Source organism: Myotis davidii, unplaced genomic scaffold (assembly GCF_000327345.1).
Source record: "Myotis davidii unplaced genomic scaffold, ASM32734v1 scaffold165, whole genome shotgun sequence".
NCBI lineage: Eukaryota > Metazoa > Chordata > Mammalia > Chiroptera > Vespertilionidae > Myotis > Myotis davidii.
The window spans coordinates 349,635-357,134 of NW_006296316.1; positions in this window are offsets into that span (position 1 = coordinate 349,635).

A 7,500-nucleotide genomic window follows, 5' to 3' on the forward strand; every position below is an offset into this window, starting at 1 on the left:
CTGAAAAGACACACATAAAAATATATATAATTATTTCCTATTTAGTCTATAAAAAGAGATCATGTTAAGAATCATTTCCACTTCTGCTGTCAATCATTCAATCACTTCCTTTTCCTCAGAATAAAGGTCTGAGTTTTCCGCTGGCCAACTGGAACCCAGGCTCCAACTGGCAGGACAGGATGTTACCGCAGGACAGAGTGGGACCTGTGAGCTCCCAGGAGCCACACCTCAGGTGTCCCTCCCAGTGTCAGGAGCCCCAAGAGTTGCTACACAGCAGGGTCTGGGGCGGATCAGAGAGCCATGGACACAGGTTTTTTGGATTGACCTGCAGGGAGAGTGCAAACCTGCCATTACCCAACTCCTGCCCGGCCTCACCTCTCATCATCTCTGAGCCTCTCCACAGGCCCAGAAGCAGGCCCCAAATTGCTCCTCGGGCTCTATTTGATATTTCTGGGCAGCCTCCTGCAGTAGCACTATCTCCTCCATTACTTTCTGTTCCTGTGCCCAGAGGGAAGAAGAGGATGCAGACACTGCCTGAGTTGGGGTGAGGAGTGGGGTGGGGAGCCGGTCCTAGGTCTTTGCACACATGGGCACAAACTTACCCCTAATCCCACCGAGGCCCTTCCTGTGCTCAGAGATGGGCATCAACATCTCTTCCTCCAGGAGGTTATCTTTGATGCGACTCCCCTACTCCCAACCACCAACTGGAGGGGCCTCCCACTTCTGTTATCAAACTCTCCCAATGAGTGGAAGATGCAGGGGATGGAGCCCAGGAATGTGCCTTTTCCTTTTTTTCTAGGTTGATCTTATTCACCTAAAAGGCAGATATCCAAAGTCCATCAGAAAGTACCCCCTGGCTAGGACTAGCCCCCTATGACCACCCTTCTCATGTTGCACTACCACCTGGTCACAGGAGGGAATGGGAAACAGGGAAAGATTGGACTTGGATCAGGGCCAGGTTCTGGGCTCTAAAGAAGTGGGGACACGGATGGCTATAATGGGCCTGTCACTCCAGCTCCAAGGGGAGGCTGTGCTCTCAGCTCAGGGCTCAATAGGGGGGCACTCTGTACCCCAAGGTCAATCCTGGTCACCCCAGGTCAGGCCCCAGGTCAATCACCTCCAAATAATCCTTCATCCTAGTGAACAGCTTCATTAGATCTTTCAGAAATTTTCTGAGGAAGGGAACACACTGGGCAAACAGGGTGAAGGTAGGATGAGCCCCTGCTCTCAGGTGCCCCACATGCTCTCTCCTGAAAGCCTCCCACCCTCAGCCACCTGGCTACCCGAGGGTTCCCACGTGGAGTGGCCCAGGTCCCTTAGGGCCTCCACTCAATTGTCCCTTCCTTCACTCTCTGGAACTCCTCTTGATCAGCACTCAGGACCCACTTTGGGCAAATCACTGGGTCAGCGGTCCCAGCTAGCCGCACCCCCATATCCATCTGCTCTCAGCTCCCCAAGGCTTGGAAATTTCTAAGGGAAGGTTTCAGGTTCTGTGGGCACAGGAGGTGGGGCTGGAGGAGGAAGGCCTCCCTCTCTTGACTTGGAAGCCTCCAGCTGGAGGACAGAGCCCCCTCCTCTGACCCTGGCGCACCCCCTAGACAGGCTCACTCACCTTCTTGTGCAGCCTCTTCTTAGATCCTCAGATGTTCAGCATCAGAGTGGCAAACCTGGAGGTCTGCTTCATCCAGGGTAGAGGTCAGGGTCAATGAGGTCATGCTCACCTCACCCCATTTCCCCACCAGCCCTGACCTCACACCCTGGCCCTCTGACCCAAGTCAGCTGGTCCCAGTGCCACCCGGACTCCAGCATGCTCTGCTTCTGGACGGCTCCCAGCTACAATGCTCACTCGCTGTGTATCACCTTAGGCCTGGGCCTGGCCTCCTTGACCCGTTCCCTCCTCTGGAAAGTGGGAGACCTCCACCGAGCTCACAGGTTCTCCTGAGGACTCAGTGTCATTCCTGTCATCCATATTCTCACCCTCAGCCCTCCCTGTGGCACAGGGCAGGGAGATCTGCACTGTCCTGTTCTGTCCTGAACTCATGACCACCCTGTGAGGCCTGTAGCATGGGTGGTGGTCCCTCCATGTCAACCAAAAGGAGACCGACTGGCAGCGAGTGCTCTAGGGAAGCAGTGGGAAGTCTCAGAGAGCACACCCCTCTGTTTCTGGCCCAGACAGTAAGACCCGAGGCCAAGCAGCCCTTTTGTTCCCCTTTCCATGGGAATCCCCTGCGGGGCCCATCCTGGGCAGGAAGGGCGCTCCCCTTGCAGGTGTGGAGAAGACAGAAGTGGGAGCAGGGCCCTGGCACCCTGAGGACAGGCTGGGCTGGCTTGGGGAAGGGATTATGAGCCATGTGCTTTTCCACACTCAGATGCCACAGGCCGCTGATGGGAGAGTCAGGGAACTTTCCATGGGACAGAGAGACATAATTGACAGGAACAACCACAGCTGGTCCAGCAGCCCTTTCTGCAGAGCCGGCGGCAGGTAGGCCCTGCCATGGCTGGTCCCCACAGCAGAACCCTATGAAGTTGATCCCGTACCAAGCACTGTTCAGAGGAGCATTCTGAGGCTCAGACTGATGTGATGACATTGTCAAGACCCACAGCTAGCAGTGGGCAGAGGCCTCACTGTGCTGAACAGGGGACCCGTGCACATAAGTTAACAGCTCGTCCAGGAACCATTGGGCTCTGGAGAAGGCCGGTGGGTCGGCATCAGGGTGCTGATGTGGGGAAGTTGCCAGCCGGGAAAGCTGGTACCAGGGACACCGCCACCTTCTCCAAGGTGCCTTTCTGCAGGGCTCGCATCCTGCAGGCCTCACATAGTCTCAGAGTGAACTCAGCTGCACACTGGGTGGGACAAGGAGGGATATCTAGTCAGTGGCATCACCAAGAATCCCAGGAGGACGGAGGTCTGGAGCTCAAACAGAAGTCCCAGCCCCTCAGAGGAGGGACAGGAGTGTCCAGGCTGATTCAGGTTCTAGATCAGCCGTGGGCAAACTACGACCCGTGGTCCGGATCCGGCCTGTTTGAAATGAATAAAACTAAAAAAAAAAAAAAAAAGACCGTGCCCTTTTATGTAATGATGTTTATTTTGAATTTATATTAGTTCACACAAACACTCCATCCATGCTTTTGTTCCGGCCCTCCGGTCCAGTTTAAGAACCCATTGTGGCCCTCGAGTCAAAAAGTTTGCCCACCCCTGTTCTAGGTTTTCAAAGTTCCACTTAAATTTGGCAGGTGGTGTAAATACGTCTTCTCCATTGCAGCACGGCTAGACAGCGGTCTGTTTCTTGAGTAGGGGCGGCTGGGGATTGAGAAAATGAAAGAGACAGACACAGAGATGGAAGAAAAAAGCTGAAGCTGGGTGGGATCACTGTCCTCTGATGATGAAACAGGGACAGAGACCCAAAGCCAATACAGCGTGTTTATTTTATACAGCAAAAGAGAGGAAGTTTTACTAAAAGTCCAGGCAAAGGAGATTATGTGCATTCTTGGGTGGGCCGGAGTCCTGATCATTCCTGGGGCTTGCCTGGATTTAAATAACAAAACCTACCCCTTGGCCCCTGGGCTGAAGGTCAACTGACAATACTCCTGCCTTTTGGCAAAGCATGTTTCCACATAGTGGTTTTGCCCACGCCACTGGATTCAGCTGACAATAATTAAAGAAATGCCCATGTGCCTTCCCAGGTGCTCTCTACTGGGAACCTTGCCCTTCCCTGTGTGGGGACAGTGAACATGGTAGATATGGCCTATGAAAACAGCTGACTTCAAAAAAAGACACTTTTGTTTCATCCTTTTATATTAAAGGGCATGTTAAGACCCTCATTGTGGAGATGCCAGATTCTGCAAAGGGTCAAATGCCTGCAGATTCCAGACTGGAGAAATGTGATCAACAGGCAGGAATATGAGCAGAGGACTCGAGAGGGAGCAAATCCATGTGGTGAGTGTAAAGTGACAGGTGACTCAGTGTCCCTGTGAGGCAATTGCCAATGAAGGAACACCGTGATTGTCTTGAACATCCTGACATAAGACAGGTGAAAATTTCAATGAGTGAGATTTCCCGGGCCAGGCTGGGAGCAAGGCAGCAGCCATCATCAGAAACTGCTGTTGGCAACGTCCCTGCCACAGCCCTTTGGGTTTGGAATCTGCCTGCAGCCGTTACATTTTACATGTGCATATGCTTCCACCAGCAGTGGGCGTCCATGTCCAGAGGTGGGTGGTACATATTGTGATCTGAATTGTGTTCCCCCAATTCCATGACTTTGGGACCCCCTAAAACTTCACAATGTGTCTGGTTTTAGTCTTTTAGAAAATAATTAAGATGAAGTGAATTCAGTGGCGTGGGTCTTCGTCTAATCTGACCAGTGTCCTTAGAAGAGGAGAGGAGGACACGTGGCAGTGCAGAGGGGAGTCCTATCCCTGCCACAGCCCTTTGGGTATGGAATCTGCCTACAGCCATTACATTTAACATGTGCACATCCTTCCACCAGCAGTGGGCGTCCATGTCCAGAGGGGGTGGTACATATTGTGATCTGAATTGTGTTCCCCCAATTCCATGACTTTGGGACCCCCTAAAACTTCACAATGTGTCTGGTTTTAGTCTTTTAGAAAATAATTAAGATGAAGTGAATTCAGTGGCGTGGGTCTTCGTCTAATCTGACCAGTGTCCTTAGAAGAGGAGAGGAGGACACGTGGCAGTGCAGAGGGGAGTCCTTGTGACACACTGAGAGAAGAAGGCCATCTACAAGCTGAGGAGCGACCCCCTCAGGAGATACCAGCCCCGCTGACAGCACCACCTCTCAATTTTAGCCTCCAGAATTGGGAGAAAATGAATGTCTGCTGCTGATACCACCCAGTGTGGCCCTATGTTATGGCAGCCCGAGCAAGCAACCTAACACAGTCCATTCCCACACACTTCAGTGTTCCGGGCAGCACTGTGACATGGCAGCTGAACTGCATTAGGCCCATGTCCGACAGCACTGAAAGGCCGCATCGCTGGGCAAACGACCTCCCCGATTGGACCAGGTCTGCAAGGACAGTGGAGCTGAGTGCTCCACAGGTTTCTGGCAAGGGTAGTTTAAACAAGAAAAACAGCGATAGGCAAAAGTGCTCCTGGTAAATTGTGAAGTCAAACAATATTATTTTACTTTAATATTTCCACATATATGTGAGGAGTGTCTTTCTACTCTCCCAAGGAGGGAGGAGTGGAAGCCAATTCCTCTGTTATGGGGATGAGGGACACTCTAAGGAGAGTTGTGGGAGGGTCTCTGGGGGTCCCCAGATTTGAGTCTCCCTTCTGAGCATTGCCAGGTCGTCTTGGGTTTGTGAGTATAAAGATCCTCAAGGCCAGCTTGAGTCAGGACCTGGATGGTGTTTGTGGCCGGATGCACCTTCGCTGGGTCGAGGGAAGTTGAGTAGTTGAACACGTTGACCAGCTCTTCAACGATGTCCTCCTTGGAACTCTACAAAGACAAAGCCAGGTATCAGGCCAGTAGGCTTCAGAGACCTTCCATCACAATCTGTAACTCTATCCTATGGCAGCCCTGGCTAACTGGGACAGTCTATTAGGACACAGTGGGGATGTTCCCAGCAGCCCTGCTAAACTAGCAAGAACTGATTCACATCAAGGCCTAATAACAGTGAAAGCCTGAGTCACTGAGGAAAATGATGTCCTTGATGGGATGATATGGAGATGGGTAAGGCCACAGCTTCTGACCTGGCCATACTGCAATGGTTTGCATGTTCGGTGGAATGGCAGGTTGGAGAGAAAAGTATCCAACACTTCAATCCTTTTCCAGTTTTTTAAATACACAGCACTGTGAAGGAGGCTGATGTGTAAGGTTTGGAGAAAGTCTACAAGGACAGTTGAGCTGGGATTGGTCCACAGGATACTCGGGGCAGGGAGTTAAACATTTGAAGTGAGAAAAATGTAAAGATAACAAAAATGTTTTCTTTATGATCCCAACAAACACATGAAGACTGCTTTTCTCCCCTACCAGGGACCTGGTCGGGAGGATTGAAGGTACAGATCACTTTGGGAGTGGGCCTGTGAGAACTTTGAGGCCCCAGATTTGAGTCTGACTTCTGGTCCCACCCCAATCACCTCAGGTAGTGGATGTAGGCCAGCTCTTACCTCAGTTTGGCAATGGACGGTTTTCCTGGCCCGACGCACTTGTCCTTTGTACCCGTTGAGGGCATCAGTGAACCTGTCAGCCAGCTCCTCGACGCTGCGCTTGTTGGAGCTCTGCAAAGACAAAGCCCGCTACCAGGCCAGGAGGCATCATGGGCCCGGGCATTACCAGTGGGGAAGATGCCCACCACCCATTCTGCTCCGCAGATCAGGCAGAGAGGGGCATCTGCAAAGACCTCCAGGCAAAGAGGGAATGAGATGACACCTTGAGGACCCCCAATTAACAAGTGGGTAGTGGAGCTCGGTCCCCAGCATTCAGCTTCCCTTCCTCTCACCCATGACCTGGGCAATGAATATGACACACCCTCCAGGCTTCTGACACCTACCAAGTTGCTCCTGCACTGGTGGTGAGTCCCTCACCCTACGCTGTCCGTCATCACCTGCAACAAACACATACCTGGGATGAGGTGTAAGAAGTGTGAGCCTTCACAACTGGGACCCAAGTTAAGGTCTGGCTTGGATATTCCTTCCCTGGGAGGCCCACAGTAACACGTCGGGTCCTCCTACCAGAGACCGAGGGTAGTCGGCGGTGGGGCTTGTTTGGATTTCTGCGGCCACAGACACATATCTCACTCTGGGCTTTCTTCTGCCCAGAGCGTCGGAAGGATGGGAAGCAACAAAGAGACATCCTAGTCTCCTAACCCTCTCTACTCAAGTGAGCTAGAAAGGCAGTTGTCTCTAGAATGTGGGTACCTGGTTACAATAGTTCTAATTTCTGTTGGGGATCTGTCACAAAGGAAGTGAGGAACCCCTTCAAGGTTCTATAACCTGGGCCCTTCCTCCAATCAGAGTTACCTTAAGCCCTCTCTGGGCTGGTGACCTCTCACCCTCTATACCCAAGTCGTCTCCATACCAGTACACCAATACCCAACACAGCCCTCCCCCCAGCTCCCTGAGAAGGTATGAATGAGGCTCCCAATTTAGGGGAGAAAGCTGAGTTCACACCTCCTCTTTCTTATGTGTTCTGTGCCCTGGGGAAGCCACTGTGCCTTTCAGGGCCTCCCCCAGGCTCCCAAGCTGCCCAGTGAGGATGATGCTAGGCACCATTTCCCTAGGAAGTCATCAGGTGCAGATGGGACAAGGCCCCTAACAGCTGTGGGCTGGTGTCCCATGAATCTGGTACACAAACCTAGAGGTGGAAGATGACAAGAATGAGTGGGACACAGCATGGACCACTAGACAAAACAGGCCTCGAGTCCAGTGTGTGATCTCAGGGAAGTCACTGCTCATTTGGCCACATTTTCAAGTCTGCACCTTTAAGGGTTTGAAATCACAGGAAATTCAGGTATTGTCACTCACTGGCCTAAACCTCA